Source organism: Lissotriton vulgaris, chromosome 6 (assembly GCF_964263255.1).
Source record: "Lissotriton vulgaris chromosome 6, aLisVul1.2, whole genome shotgun sequence".
Taxonomy (NCBI): Eukaryota; Metazoa; Chordata; class Amphibia; order Caudata; family Salamandridae; genus Lissotriton; species Lissotriton vulgaris.
Window position 1 is genome coordinate 1,235,796,120 of NC_141694.1, and position 16,394 is coordinate 1,235,812,513.

Genomic DNA, 16,394 nt, shown 5'->3' on the forward strand with positions numbered 1-16,394 from the left:
TATGATTTTCTTTTCTATGTGGCCTATTGGGCTAGTAGAGATATGCTTAAAATGACAGAGGGCTGAGACAATCTTGTGTGTAATTGGACCAAAAGTTGTCGAAACAGAAAAAAATCGACTGGCTGATGTAATTTTAAAATGTACTGCCTTGTAAAACGACTTTAATATAGCCCTACAGCCCGATGAAGCGTGCTCTACCAGCCATTAAAAATCTTCTACAGCGTTAAAGACCGAAGGCGAAGGCCTTCAACAAGGGAGTGTGACTTCAATAGCTGATAGAGCCCGCTACGGAAGTCTCTAAGGCTATTAAAACCTTCCACCCCTAGAGGGCAGATTGTTTTACTTTGTAAAACGAACGTCTCGCAGAGCCTGAGGAGGGGGGAGGGGTTTGAAATCCCTTTAGGGTGCGTGAGGCCTTTGTTAATAGCAACAGCTGTGAACAAACATTGGGATGTTGATGCTCCAGGCTTCTACAAGCCATTAGAAGCCCGGAGCACTCCATTATCTTAAATGTAGCACCCAACATTCCAATGTCTAATAATGTTAATTGCCTCATTTTTTTATTTGATGTTGGACAGAGTTGATTTTTCAAATAGTTTCTTGCCAATATATTGTTAGGAAGTCTTGAGTGTCCATGAAACACCATTTTTCCAATTGTATGGGCTTTACCTCCAATTACTTTTCAGTAGTTTAGTGAAGAATTTCCAAATGTAAAGTTCCCCTTTGATGTTGATGATTAAGGCAAAAAGGAGAACATAAAAGGACTTGAGTTTGAAAGCGAGCAATATTTGTTCCGACTTTTGTGCCCTTCTGGGTTGGAGTACACTTGTTGCCATCATCCAGATATCAGTAATTTAACTGTGGATTACAAAATTAATAATAGGAGTGGAAAATAATAGGAATCCCTGGCAGGACTTCATACATACAATGGAGAGAGTGACCTCTTATAATTGTGCTTAATCAATAGTGGTTTGACAATTTGTCATGAATCTTGATGAGAAGTCAAGCACCAAGTGTTTGTCCATGCTGTTGCCATCGTGCGTGCAAATAGTGGTATGTATTTCATTGTCTCGCATGGAAGAAGTCTTTAGGTGATGTACGCTTGCAATATTTTAACAAACATATTTTTTTATTTCATTTCTTTATCACGCATATAGCTCCTGGTAGAGGAAACAATCCATACATACTTAAATAACATTGACCTTCAGGGGCAAGACCGACTAGAAGCAGGATCTAGCTGGTTGGTGTTAATCGAAAGTTCTTGTATTTTTGGAAGTCCTAAACTTGTGTCTTAGGCTACTTAATGTGTGTGCTTGGAGGAAGGATAGGGCACTCCTATTCACGGGCAGACCAAAGGTAATATGTCAGGTAAGAGAATACAACTCTGAACTGGGATGCTGCACTTGGGCTTTTTAAAATTGCTAGGAAGTGTTCGGTTACGGACAGAATGGTGTGGGAGGAAGTGTTGATGCTCATGATTGATTGCAAAGTATAGTGATTGATTCTATTAAAGATTAGACAAAGAAACTTCAATTTGTTCTGGTTTGTGCTGAAACTAGTCTGCCTGTTACTGTTACTGTTAATGGGAAATGGGAGGGGACTGGGTCAGGTTGATAACTGTGACTAAGTTCATAACTGTAGATAGCAAAGTTTTGTTGCTATCTGTTACTGTTATCAACTGTGCTCCAATCTAGTGTGTTAAGTAGTCTCGGCTGGCAGGGGTGACAATAGTACATTTTAGCTGCACGGACAGCGATGGAGGCCACTCTCATTTAGGTTTTAAAGTGCATTCTGATATTCATGGCTGAGTACAAAGGAGACCTTGATTACCCAAAAGGGTCAATCAAAGGTAAAGGTAATGGTTTTGGTCCAGTGAATGAGGGGGAGAACATGTGTTTGTGGGGTTTTGCAGTAGACAATGAAAGATACAGATGGTTATGAGTTAGAATGTGCTTTTATACAGGTGAAGCATAAAGAAACGCAAGGAGGTCAAGGCTTGGGTATCATCAGCAAATGGACTGTATCAGAACCAAAAATAGTGACTAGTTCTCAAAGAAAAATTGGGTGGGGGAAATTCACAAAAAAGGTGAAAGTGACCCTTCTCCTTACCTTCTATCACGCACCATTTGTCTCCTCCCTTCTCTTCTTCTAGCCCTTCCTAAGTCCCGTTAACTGCCCCCTGCACCCCTTCCCCCTCCCAGGACATACTTAATGGTGGCCACAGTACGACCTTGCAACTGGTACCCCAAAGGGAAGGCTGTCTGCACCTGGACCACGCCCAGTTCCACGAACCCTGGACCGACCGCACCCCTCACCGCGACACAGCTGAAGCCCTCCGCTCAGTCCGAGATACTATTGCGACCGCTGTTGCCAAGCCTCACACCAGGGTTGGACCTGTCACCTGCACGCACTGCCACTTCACCTGCAACAACTCACCCACAATCACCACCCCCAGACAGGCCAAAACGCTCACCACCCCCTCACCAATACATCAACTTGCATGCATAGTTCTCAACGAAAGCTCACTCGGCAGACATTCCACAGAGATCTTTGACCTCATTGACAGCCATGGACCAGATATTTATTTTATTTATTTATTTAATTTATTAAGTTTTATATAGTGCGAACTTGATCCCGAAGGATATCAGAGCGCTTCACAAATTGAGGGAATGAGGTAACATCAGTACGAGAGTCAAATGGGGAAAATACATACGAAATTCAAACAAAAGTCAAAAATTGTGCATAGGAAAGGACAATATAGGCATTGAAAGCATAGTGGCAAGGGGAGCAAATACAGTAGAAAAATACCGGGTTGAAATCCATTCTTGGAGTGTGTCCGATGCGCTAAGAGCTGACCATCGCTCTTCTTATGAAGGTAGGAATTTGTTCATGACAAATCTTTTTGCTTCCAATTTGAAAGCAACCTTGGAGGAGATTCTCTGGATTTCCGGTGGAAGAGTTCCAAATTTATGAGGCAGATCCCGAGAACGCTCGTTGACAAGTTCTCTTTTTGCGGAAGATCTGGGGTTTCAGGAGGAAGGAATTAGCACTCCTTGACGGTCTCCCCCCTCAGTATAGTTTTAAGTTTTGCATCAGGTAATTGGGGAGTTTGAAGTGGAGGGCTTTGTGCGATAAGCATGCAATCTTTAGTTGAATTCTAGCTTCGTAGGGCTGCCAGTTTATAAATTTTAGGACCGGGGAGATGTGGGCATTTTGCTTGGTGCCCGTAATCAGTCTGGCCGCAGCGTTCAATGAAGCCTTTAGCGGAGCCAAAGTGTATTTGGGGAGGCCGCATAACGTAGCACTGCATAGTCAAGCCTCGGTAGTACCAGCGCTGAGAGTTCTCAGAAGGTGGTTAGCTCCCTTACTTATGTTGCTGATGTGGGTCTTCATATTCAGGTGTTTGTCCAATGTGATTCCTAGCGATTTAGCTGAGTCAATGATGCGGGGGGAGCAGTTGAAGGCTGTGAGTTGGGTCATCCAGAGGTCAATGTTAGGAGTGTGTTTCGGGGGAGAGATGAGTAGGAATTCTGTTTTGGAGGCGTTTAGCGGGAGGTGGTTTTCAGTTAGCCAAGTTTGATTAGTCAATAGGGTGGAATCTTCTCACTGAAACTTGGCTCAACCTAGAGTCATCACCCCAACATTGCCACTGCAGCCATTCCAACAGGCTGCAAGATCACCTACCAAGGCAGGCCCCACAATCTAGGCAGAGGCCTCACCATCATCCACAGGAACAACATCAACTGCACTACATCCACAGACATCAACACACCATTCATGGCACACATGCAATTCAAACTGCAATCAGTCGAAAAAGGAAACCTCGCGTACCGATGCCGGGACCACAGACCACCTTCAGCAACCTTGTCACAGACCTCATAGCTCCTCTTGCCATCTGCTCCAAGGACTTCTTCCTCCTCTCCTACCTCAACTTTCACCTCGAAGACTCTACGGACCCCAACTCCACGCCTTGCTTGAAAGCCTCGACAACATCACTCTCCCAGCTCGTCCAAGGCCCAACTCACACTACAGGACACAATCTTAAACACATTTGTACACATACCCCCACTACATCAACAACCTGGGAGAAGCCACAATCAGCCTCATGCTCACATCCATCAACACCTCCATCGAAACCTCAATCTTCCCATATAGCTGGAAGCACGCAAAAGTCATCGCCCTCATTAAGAAACCATCAGCCGAACCAAGCAAACTCAGCAACTACCGGACCATCTCACAGCTACCATCCCCCGCCAAAGTCCTGGAAAAGGCAATCAAAAACAACTCTCCAGCCAACTAGAATCTCACTAAATACAGGACAGCATGCAATCTGGCTTCCAGAGAAGCCACAGGCCAGAAATAGCCCTCATCGCAGCCACAGACTTCATCTGGGCTGTCCTCGACAGAGAAGATATCGCAACACTCGTTCTGCTCGACCTTTTTGCACCCTTCGACACAGTCTCTAGACTACATCACAGGAATATACCGATCAGCACTAAAATGGATAACCTCATTCCTCACAGGCAGGACCCAAATAATAATAACCCAACCACACACCTATTAACCCAAGAAACTCCTCTGCTGAGTCCTGCAAAGATCATCGCTCAGCCACACCCTCTTCAGCATATACATGACACCTCCCACAACCTCATCAGAGCCCACGGGATCAAGTTCATCTCCTCCGCTGACGACACACAGCTCATCCTATCCTTGACTGATGACTTCAGCACCACCCAGAACTTCTCGAACTGCATGACCAGTGTGGCGAACTGGATGAAAGAGAACTGCCTGAATCTCAACACATACAAAAATAAAGTACCAATCTTCAGGAACAAGAGCTCACCCAGGGATTCCTCCTGGTAGCCCATGGAACTAGGACCCATGCCTATCCCATCACATCACACCACAAACTTAGGACTCTTCATGGACTTCAACTCACCGTGGCATCGAAGGTCAACGCTGTCACCACCTCATGTTTCCTTATCCTGCGAATGCTACATAATATCTTCTACTGGCTCCCACAGACAAACCATCATACAAGCCAAGCCGTCATTAGGAGCTGACTAAACTATGGCAACACTCTCTACCCCAGAATCACAACCCATCTCATACACAGACTCCAGATCATTCAGGAAGGCACTGCCAGGCTCATCCTCAACCTCCCTTGAAGCTCCCACATCTCGCCCCACTGCAAGAAGCATTTACTTCCCATCCAGAAACCTCCTCCCACCACATCAGGACCTTCTCTTTGCTTCTCACATTCCACAAGAAGCTGAAGACCTGGCTTTTTAACTAGCTAACCCCACAGTGCATCTAAGACAGCAGAGTATAGGCTCATCCTACTCACCGGCCCAGCGCCTGGATATAGTCAAGGGTGGTTGATGAGCATTTTACAAATATACATGTGTATACGTGTGTGTGTGTGTGTGTGTGTGTGTGTGTATATATATATGTGTGCACATGTGTGTTAATAACTCACACAAAAACATAAAATCCAGTTTCACGCCTGTGAATATCTGCAAACATAAGTATTTGTAGATAGTTGCTCTGTCTTCTTAGTTATATACACCCAACATCTTTGAGCTTATATATTATAAATATATTTTAAACCTAAGTCCAAGACTTGTGCCAAAGTCAAAATTTAAAAAAAGGTGTCTATTTTTCATGATCCTACAAAGGTAAAACAAGTAACTTATGACAAGTGATATTGACAGTTGTGCATTCCGATATATATCATTAACATATATGTTACCTTGTTTTTTAACCGCTTCTACTTATTAGCCAGCATATTTCAACACTAGGTGTAGGCAGATAAACCAATGATCATTTTGCTCCTTAATTTCTCCAGTATTATATGTTTTATAGATTCACATGCTTAAATCGTTCTCTGTCATTGAAGTAGGAGTCACACGGTATAATTACAAAGCAGTAATGTGTTATAGATATATCTAAAAGAAACATGTTAGTTATAGATTCCTTACCTTAGAATTACCCCCAGGCGTCAATCCGGAAAGTTTTTTCATCAGCAGTACCTCTGCGCGTCGGAAGGTGGCGTCTGTCGGCGCCAGCCAGACCAGATACGGGAAGAGCGACAACTCAGTCATTTTTTGACCAAGTTTTTCTCAACTTTTGTCGATTTCTTGTTTCGAGTCTCAGACTTCAAGGCCTGCAGTTCCTGTACCCGACTGATGTTGGTGACTGATCCGCACCACGTATGCCTCTTTTGCCTAGAGCAAGACCACAACCCCAAGTCATGGTCCGACTGTCGGTTGATGGCACCAAATGCTTTGCAGGAGTGGTCCAGAAAGCTGCTTGAATGCCGACAGTTTGCTCCACCATTCCGGTTCGAAATCATCGAAGTCTTTGCACTCAGGTCGGGTAAGTCGAAGCATAAGAAGTCGAAGAAGCATCATCGCTCTCCGACTTCTCCTCGTCGGTCGGCCGATCCGACGAGGCACGCGGGTGGTGCTATTCCTGCGGCTCCGCGCGGGGAGTAGATATGTCGACTCCGAGCTTCCCTCCCTTTCTTGAGACCCAGAGCGACCCCCGCCCAGCTTTGTACGTTCTACAAGACGATGCATGTCATCTTTGGGCGTACCGACCCTGCCGGCGCGCCTTTGGGCTCCGCAGACTCGGTTGGGGGGGGGGCTAGGCTCCCCTTGGATTCAGGCCTGGATCCGGATTGGCGCCAGTTGACCTCGTTACACCTCCACCGGCGCCACCACTTACAGCACCATTACTGTGTTCGGTGCAGGTCGGCTCCCCAGCCGGCGTCGAACCCAGCCTCCCTCCCGACGTGGACACAGAGGCGGACCGGCGTCGTCCGACTCAGGATCTGGCGCCAAGAGGGGTTTTTGTGCCCCTGTTCACTCCTGAGGTCCCTTTCCACCAACAGGGGCACCCAGAGGATGATGATGAGGACTGGGAGGTATCAGGTGACCCTTTAACTGACCAGTTAGATACTGAGCAGGACTGGAGAGAGAAACTGGGGGATGCCAGTGGTCTTGAGACCTCTCCTGACCTTGGCATGTTGTCTCCTCCTACCGTGGCTACGGAGGAGGGAGCGTCATACGCAGTGGTGTTGCGTAGGGCGGTCGGGGCTCTCAACCTCGAGCTTCCTATGGTGGAGGTCAGGACTAACCTCCTGACAGAGGTGCTTCAACCGGCTGCAAGCTCTTCAGAGCCCCTGCTGCTGTTTAATGAGGCCCTTACAGATGTCCGATTGGGGACGTGGTTCAGGCCCAACATGGTGGCTCTCATGGGCAGGATGATTGCCCGACGCCACCGCCCGGCTGTGGCCGACCCCACTTTCCTCTCCCAACACCCCACACCTGAGAGCTTGGTTGTTCAAGCTTCCACCTCCAAAAGCACCTTCCTTACCGCTCCACCGGAAAGGAAATCTAAGAAGCTAAACCACCTTGGCAAGAAAATGTTCTCTTCCGCCAGCTTAGGACTGCGGTCTGTGAACACCACATGTCTCTTGGGCCGTTATTCGCACTCAGTGTGGGATACGGTGGCGCAAGTGCTGCCTCAGTGGCCGGCGGAAGCCCGGGCACTGCTCTCTCAGGCTGTTGCCACCAGGAGAGATGCAGCAAAGTTTACAATCCATTGTGGGCTGGACACCGCTGACTCTCTGGGCAGGACCATTTCAACGTCTGTAGTGCTTTGTTGCTATGCCTGGATTAGGTCCACTGGCTTCTCCGGGGATGTTCAGAACACCTTGATGGCCATTGCCTTTTTGGCGACAAAGCAGACAACGCCCTAGAGCGCTTCAAGGACTCACGGGCTACATCCAAGGCCTTGGGCCTCTCCACCCGTCTGGCGCAGCCTGCTTGTTGCCCCTTTCGTGGCTTCGGAAGGGGTGCCCCCTAACGTCCCACACAGGGCCACAGACCGCAGCAAGTTACCCAACATTTGCGCGGCCGGAGATGTGGAAACTACCGGCGTGGTTCCGGGGGCCAGTGAGCCGGACAGTCCACCAACCCCCCTTTCTGCAGCAACCTCCAAACCCTCCTAGTCCAACCTTTCTGGCCTACCAAACTCTAGTGGGTGGCAGGATTCGCCATCATCTCCCCGACTGACGCACCATCATGTCAGACAGGTGGGTTTTGCAAATAGTCTGAAGGGGCTACTCCAATCTCTTTTGAGACTACCCTTCCTTCATTGCCACTGAGAAACCACTGCATGTCGGAGGATCATCTGGCCCTTCTTTAGCAGGAAGTTACGGCTCTCTTGGCTAAGGGAGCCTCAAGCGTGTTCCTGTCCCAGAAGTAGGTTGTGGTTGTTACTCCCACTACTTTCTGGTCCCCAAGAAGGGCAAGGGCCTCTGTCCTATCTTGGATCTTAGGGTCGTCAGTCGCTTCCTCCGGAAGGAGAAGTTCAAGATGTTGACGCTTGCTCAGGTCTTGTCTGCCCTCGACTCGCAAGACTGGATGGTAGCGTTGGACTTGCAGAACGCCTATTTTCACATTCCTGTCCTTCCAGCCCACCAGCGTTACCTAAGGTTCACCGTAGGCCACGAGCACTTTCAGTCCACTGCGCAGATCAGGGGTTTCAGTCTTCCCCTATCTCGACGACTGTCTGTTGAAGGCAGGCTCACCCCAGACAGTCGTCCCCCACCTCCATACTACGGCCGACCTCCTGCATTTCCTGGGGTTCACCATCATTGTGCCGAAGTTGCACCTGATTCCCTCTCAGATGCTCCTCTTCATCGGAGCGGTTCTGGACACGATGCGGTTTCGGGTCTATCCTCCCTAACAGCGAGTCCGGGATATTTGGTCTATGATTCCCATTTTTCAGCCTCTATCCCGGATTTCGGTCAAAATGACCCTGAGACTGCTGGGCCTCATGGCTTCCTGCATCCAGCTGGCCGATCATGCCAAGTGGCATATGAGGGCTCTGCAGTGGGACCTAAAGTTCCAGTGGGCGCAGCATCAGGGGAATCTGTCCGATCACGTCCCGATCTCGGAGGGCACTGTCCAACAACTGCAGTGGTGGCTTACGAGCCAGGATTGGGTCAATGGCAGATCCCTCTCCCTTCCCCAACCAGACCACACTGTGATGACGGACGCATCCCTTCTGGGACGGGGCGGCCACATGGAAGAGGCGGAGATCAGAGGCCTCTGGTCTCCGGCGGAGTCCGGTCTCCACATCAACCTTCTGGAGCTCCGGGCGATTTGTCTTGCACTGAAGGCTTCCTTCCCTCTGTCCGGGTAAGAGTAGTGCAGGTGTTCAAGGACAACACCACCGCCATGTGGTATTGCAACAAACAGGGCGGGGTGTTATCGTGGACCCAATGTCAGGAGGCCCTCCGCCTCTGGACATGGTTAGAAAATCAGGGCATTTCCTTGGTGGTTCAACACCTGGCCGGCTCTTTGAACGCCAGGGCCGACAAACTCAGCTGCAGGTGCATGATGGATCACGGATGGCGTCTACACTCGGAAGGGGTGCAAGGTTTCTTTCAACAGTGGGGAGAGCCTTGTTAGATCTATTTGTCACCGAAGAGAACGCACAATATCAGCAATTCTGCACATTGGACTTTTCAAGGCGGCACTCGCTTGGCGACGCTTTTCGTTGCGAGTGGAGTTGCGGTCTGCTGTACGCCTTTCCGCCTATACCACTTCTGCCCAGAGTGCTGAAGAAGATCAGGCGCAACTGGATTCAATTAATTCTTGTGGCTCCGGATTGGACATGAAGAGTCTGGTATCCCGAGCTGCTCAACATTGCCATAGATCCTCCGATCAGACTGCCTCTTCGGAAGGATCTTCTGTCGCAGCAGCAGGGGACGGTTCTCCACCCAAACCTTTCCAGTCTCCACCTCCTTGCGTGGAGATTGAGCAGCGGCAGCTGACGTCTTTCGACCTGCCTCCTGAAATCTGTGATGTAATCTTGGCAGCCAGGCGCCCCTCCACTAAGATGGTATACGCCTGTAGGTGGAACAAATTTGTGGCATATGCACAGCAAAGGTTGTGTATCCCCTTTCTTCTCCTCTTTCTGAAGTACTCTTGTTTCTTCTCTCTGTAGCCCAGCAGGGCTCTGCTCTAGGCACTATCAAGGGCTACCTTTCAGCCATCTCTGCCTTCCTTAGGTTGCCTGATCAGCCTTCTCTTTTCAAGTCCCCAGTAGTTAACCGTTTCCTAAAAGGCTTAATGCTTCTTTTTTCTCCAATCCCTTAGTTATGCCTCAGTGGGTCTTGAACCTTGTGGTAACCTATCTCATGTGTGCTTCCTTTGAGCCACTGCATAACTGTCCTTTACGCTTTCTGACTCGTAAAACTGCTTTACTGGTAGCCATCACTTCTGCTAGAAGAGTGAGTGAGCTCCAGGCTCTTTCTTTACAACATCCTTTCCTATCTGTATATCCGGACAAGGTGGTTCTCCAGACCCGTTCATCCATCCTTTCTAAGGTGGTAACTGCCTTCCACTTCGGGCAGACCAATACTTTGCCCACCTTCTTTTCACCTCCGCATCCTTCAAAGGAAGAAGAGAGGCTCCACGGTCTGGACCCCAAACATGCTCTCTACTTCTATCTGGATCGCACAAGACAGTTCCGGGTGGATTATCAACTTTTTGTTGGTTACTTGGGTGCAAAGAAGGGTCAGGCTGTGCAAAAACGCACCATTTCTCGATGGGTCATGTGTGTATTAAGGTTTGTTACTCTCTGGCTAAAATGGAGCCTCCAGTTGGGCTAGGCGCTCACTCCACCAGGGCGACAGCAGCCCTCACTGCCTTGGGAAGGGGAATGCCTCTGAATAATATCTGTCAGGCAGCAACTTGGGCATCCCTGCACACGTTCATCAAACACTACTGCCTCAACAGCCAAGTCCGGAAAGACTTCTTCTTTGGGCGTTCTGTTCTCCAGGAGTTTCTGGTGTGATCTTGGTTCGCGGACCCTCTACCGGGATGGTATTGCTGGGGTATCTAGTTTAAGGTAAGGTATCTATAACTAAAGTGTTTCTATCACATGCACAAGTTGCTTACCTTCTGTAACGAGATATCTGTAAGAAACATTAGTTAGCTATAGATTCCTTACCGCCCCACCCATCCTCCTCGCTCTCCGAACTGATTTCTAGGGTTAAGGACATCCTTTCAGGACCCTAGTTTTGTGCACCATTGGTCAGTGTCTTGATTGTCTCTGTTTTTCTTGCGCGGAAAGTAGCTGCTGCGACGTCATCCGGCCGATCACCACGACGTCGACGACGGACACGGAGCCAACCGAAGCCACCTTCCGACGTGCAGAGGTACTGCTGACAAAAAAAACTTTCCGGATCCAGTCTGACGCCTGCGGGTAATTCAAAGGTAAGGAATCTATAACTAACTAATGTTTCTTACAGATATATTGTTACTGAAGGTAAGTAACCCCAACACCACCCTCAGAGGAACACTCGTTTACAGACCTCCCGGACCCCGGCCCTCTTCAGCGACTCCATCGCGGACCTCACCAGCACCCACGCACTCTCCTCCACGGACTACATCCTCTTCGGGGACCTAAACTTCCATCTCGAGAACAACAACAACGCCAACTCCGCCACCCTGATCGCCAACCTCTAACTCCGGCAACTCGTCACCGAACTTATCCACGCCGCCGGCCACACGCTCGACCCAGTCTTCTCCACAAGCACCCACATCGCCTTCAACCACACCACTGAACTCCACTGGACCGACCACCACTGCATCCACTTCACCTTCAAGAAACCAACCACGCACCACCGCACCCAACTGCTGCCTCGCCGCTGCTGGAGAAAAGTCACCGAAGACCAGCTGACCTCCACCCTCGCCCAGGACCCACCCACCGACCCCACCGACAGACGCAGACGCCCGTAACTTCAGACAGTGGATCCATGACTGCGCCAACACTCTGGTCCCGCTCAAGAAACCCTCTATCAACCACCCCAGCAAGAAAGCCGCCTGGTTCACCGAAGAACTCTAGACCTCCAAACGTACATGCCGAAAGCTGGAGAAGAAATGGCTCAACGACCACACACCAGACAGCCACGCAGCCCATAAGGACGCCATCCGCAGACATCAACACCTCATCAGAACAGCCAAGAGATCTTCCTTCAAAGCCCGCCTGGACAACAACGCACACGACCGCAAAGAGCTTTTCAACATTGTGAAGGAACTCTCCAACCCCAGCGCCAACACCAACGACATCCCTCCCTCGCAAGATCTGTGCGACTCACTGGCCACCTTTTTCCATCGCAAGATGGCTGACGTCCATGACCGCTTCAACACCTCGTCCACCCTGACCGCAACAGACCCCACCACGAATGCCACATGCACCAATCAGCTGGACTCCTGGTCCAAAGTCAATGACGATGAAACCCGCAAGTTCATGAACTCCATCCACTCAGGATCCCCGACAGACCCCTGCCCACACCACGTCTTCAACAAAGCTGACGAAACCATCGTACCCCAACTACGGAAGGTAATCAATGTCTCATTCAACACAGCGACTTTCCTGGAAAGCTGGAAGCACGCCGAAATCAACGCCCTCCTCAAGAAGCCCAAGGCGGACCCCAAAGACCTCAAGAACTTCCGGCCCATCTCCCTGCTCCCCTTCCCGGCGAAGGTCATCGAGAAAATCGCCAACATGCAGCGGACCCGCCACCTCGAGGACAACAACATCCTAGACCCATCCAAGTCCGGATTCAGACGAAACCACAGCACCGAGACAGCACTTATTGCAGCCACAGCTGACATCAGGCGCCAAATAGACATCGGTGAAACTTCAGCCCTCATCCTCCTCGACCTGTCCACCGCCTTCGACACGGTCTGCCACCGCACACTAAGAACATGCCTCCAAGAAGCCGGAATCCAGAAGAAGGCCCTGGACTGGACCAGGTCCTTCCTCTCCGGCAGAACCCAGAGAGTCCGCCTCCCACCCTTCCGATCCAAAGCCACTAGCATCATCTGCGGCGTACCCCAGGGCTCATCCTTCAGCCCGACCCTGTTCAATTTCTACATGGCCCCCCTCGTACAAGTGGCCCGCCAGCACAACTTGAACATCATCTCCTACGCCGACGACACCCAGCTCATCCTCTCCCTCACCAAGGACCCACACACCAACCACCACGAGGGAATGAAGGCAGTCGCCGATTAGATGAGGAGCAGCCGCCTGAAGCTGAACTCGGACAAAACGGAAGTCCTCATCCTCAGCCCCACCACCTCCGCCTGGGACGACTCCTAATGGCCGACCACACTGGGAACAGCTCCAACACCCACGGACCACACGCGCAACCTAGGACTCCTCCTCGACTCCTCCCTCTCCATGTCGAAGCAGGTCAACGCCATCTCCTCCTCCTGCTACAACACCCTCTGCATGCTTTGCAGGATCTACAAGTGGATCCCAACCGAAACCAGAAGAACGGTGACCCAAGCCCTCGTCAGCAGCAGGCTGGACTACGGCAATGCACTCTACGCAGGAATCCCGGCCAAACACCTGCGACGACTACAGCCCATCCAAAACGCCTCCGCCCGACTGATCCTCAACGTCCTCCGCCGCAGCCACATCACCTCCCACCTAAGAGTCTTGCACTGGCTCCCCGTCAACAAGAGGATCACATTCAAACTCCTCACCCACGCACACAAAGCACTCCACAACAACGGACCAGCCTACCTGAACAGACTCAAATTCTACACCCCCGCCTGCCAGCTCCGCTCCGCCAATCTCGCGCTCGCCGCCGTCCCGCGCATCCAACAAACAACCTCTGGCGGCAGATCCTTCTCCTTCCTCGCCGCCAAAACCTGGAACACCCTCCCCACCCATCTGCGGCAGACCCAAGAATTGCTCACCTTCATAAAGCTCCTCAAGACCTGGCTCTTAGAGCAGTAGCAGCACCCCGTCCCCTCAGCGCCTTGAGACCCTCACGGGTAAGTAGTGCGCTTTACAAGTTCATTGATTGATTGATTGTGCGTCAGGCAGGCTGTAAAGCAACATATTTAGTAACCAATTCACATTGTTTAAAATCAGGCTTCAGCACCCTGTTAACCATTCCCCTCAGAAGCTACCATTCAGATTTTCAACCACGCGTCTTGTGATGTTAGTTTCCTTGTGCTTTGCCCAATTTTCTTCAAAAAAGAGTGGCATCTTCAAGATTTTATTTCCACAACAAGTAATATAAGGAACTTTCTTCCTCCCAAACTCTGACTAGTGATTCTGACCGACCACTTCAAAAAAAAGATCCTTTTCAGACTTTGTGGTTCCTGTGGTAAGAAATGACTTTATTCTCAAGACCTCCACAAGGAATCTATATATTGCCTTTATCCTTCACATACAGTGAAAGACTGCAAAATATGTCACACATTCGCCTCAAAGACTTTATAACACAGAGAAGGTAGGCTACTGCTGTGGCTTCAAAAGGTCAAGAACAAGGATGAACCAATATCTGGTGAGGATAATGAAACTACCTCAGAATCATCCAAAAGATTTCACAAGAGCGAAAGATCAGAGAGTCATTCTTCAAAACATCAAAGAACTGAGCATTGTCCTAGAAAGGCTTCCACATAGTCATTGCAGACTATCCGAAGAGCAAAGCTCATCTTCAAGGCACCCCAAAAAGGAGGATTGCTCAAAGTCCAGATCTGAGCATACGACTCCAGTTCATCAGATTGACTGTTTTCTTTATGACTGCAAGTAGCTATCGCAAAAGTCAGTAAAAGGGATTCCCATAATAGACTTCATATGGAATGAGGGAATTAGAGTAATGAAAAACCCAGCCACTGTGTCAGCATTCATCCCTTGTCTAGACAAGAAATATAAAGCACCAGGCAGCGCTCCAACTCGTCTTATTGGTCACCCTTAAACTAAGCAGGCCAACTCTGTTCCAGAAATTCATCTGCACAGTGCACTGCTCCTGATCTGGAAGGGAGACTTTGCAATAATAGAGGTTAAAGAGGCTTAGTACCATAGTGAGAGCCACTAACGCTTTAGCCATTCTCTGGTGCTATGACCAACAAATGTGATCAGACATCAGCACTTTTCTTGAATTATTGCAAGAAGATAAGCAGGCTGAAGCCAAGAATATTGACTGTGCCTTAGACATCACATCTACAGGCTTTAGATAACTAGCAGGAGCAGCGGTTTTCTGAAGGCTGGGATGGCTGAAATCAACATCTTTTAGACCTGAGGTCCAAAGCAAAACTCATGATATGCCTAATGATTAAGAGGCACTCTTCGGGAAAGACGTTGATGATTTGCTTTAAACAATTACAGCCAATACTAACCCGGCTAGTTCCCCAGGTATTATACAAGAAAGGTGTCAGCCCTTTTGAGGAATCAAAGATTGAGGACAATTTCCTATGAGGAGGATTTCAATCTTACAGATAGCCACATCAGTTTCAACAACACCAATATCCATATCCACAACAACATCAATATTGACCGCCTTCCTCAGCAGCTTTCACAAAGCAAACACTGAGAATAAAGCAAGGATTTCAAGCGAAGGACTCGAATAGAAGACTATGACGTGACTCAGGTACTGGTCACAAGCCCATTGAAATAACAGCCATTAGGAGAATAGATAACCAATTATTACTTAAATTGAACTCTTATTTCAACAAACTGTTGGGTTTTACACCTACCACGCTGCGGTCACAAATTGGAGTTTATACAAAACCTACCTCATAACGCTGCCTCAAAAACTACCACCCGCTCATCTTCGTCTATGGTAATTGGAAATTATCACGGTATTGAGCAAAGGAGCTTTAGAAAGACTTCCATTTTCACAGAGAAGTGTAGGTTCTAAGGAGGTGTAAGGAGACAGATCCAGACCTGGTTCTTATTACTGAAACCTGGCTGGGTGATGACAACTCCCCGGACATCGCAAATGCTATGCCCCGAAATACAAAATATTAAGGCAAGAAAGGCAAGTGCGGATGGGGGGGGGGAGGACTAGCCATTTTGTTTAAAGACTACTTTAACTGCCTCCCCATCACAGTAGCTAAGCTGCCCATGAAATACTGTCATTTGAAATATCTAAAAGGAATCATATCCTATTCGGGGGGCTGTGATTTATAACGCCCCTGGATATCAGGCAGAATTTAGTGCTAAAATGCTTACGCAGCTATTTCCCGCCTGCATAAAATACAATATTTCCTGGTCCTCTGAGACTTTAACGTTTCTTTTTGAAAAACTCAACAACATGCCAATAACTCATCTAGAGAATGATATGCTTATCCTTCAACTAAAACAATGGATCAAAGGACCTACACATATTGCAGGACACACATTGGACCTACTGTTCTCCAACATAGAATCTACCATAATTCAGGAGATCAAACCAATTACATGGACTGATCATTCATTAATTAGTTTCTCATTATCCCCACCCGTGATATCAGGAAGAGTCACCAAACCCATGCACGGGACCTATAGAGCCTGGAAACTAGTTATGC

At 48.9% G+C, this 16,394-nt stretch overlaps 1 protein-coding gene across 2 annotated transcripts in view; it reads left to right on the forward strand.

The window, feature by feature from the left end:
• Positions 1 to 16,394, forward strand: part of REV3L (REV3 like, DNA directed polymerase zeta catalytic subunit) — a 1,049,196-nt gene that overhangs the window by 602,276 nt on the left and 430,526 nt on the right. The window lies entirely within an intron of this gene.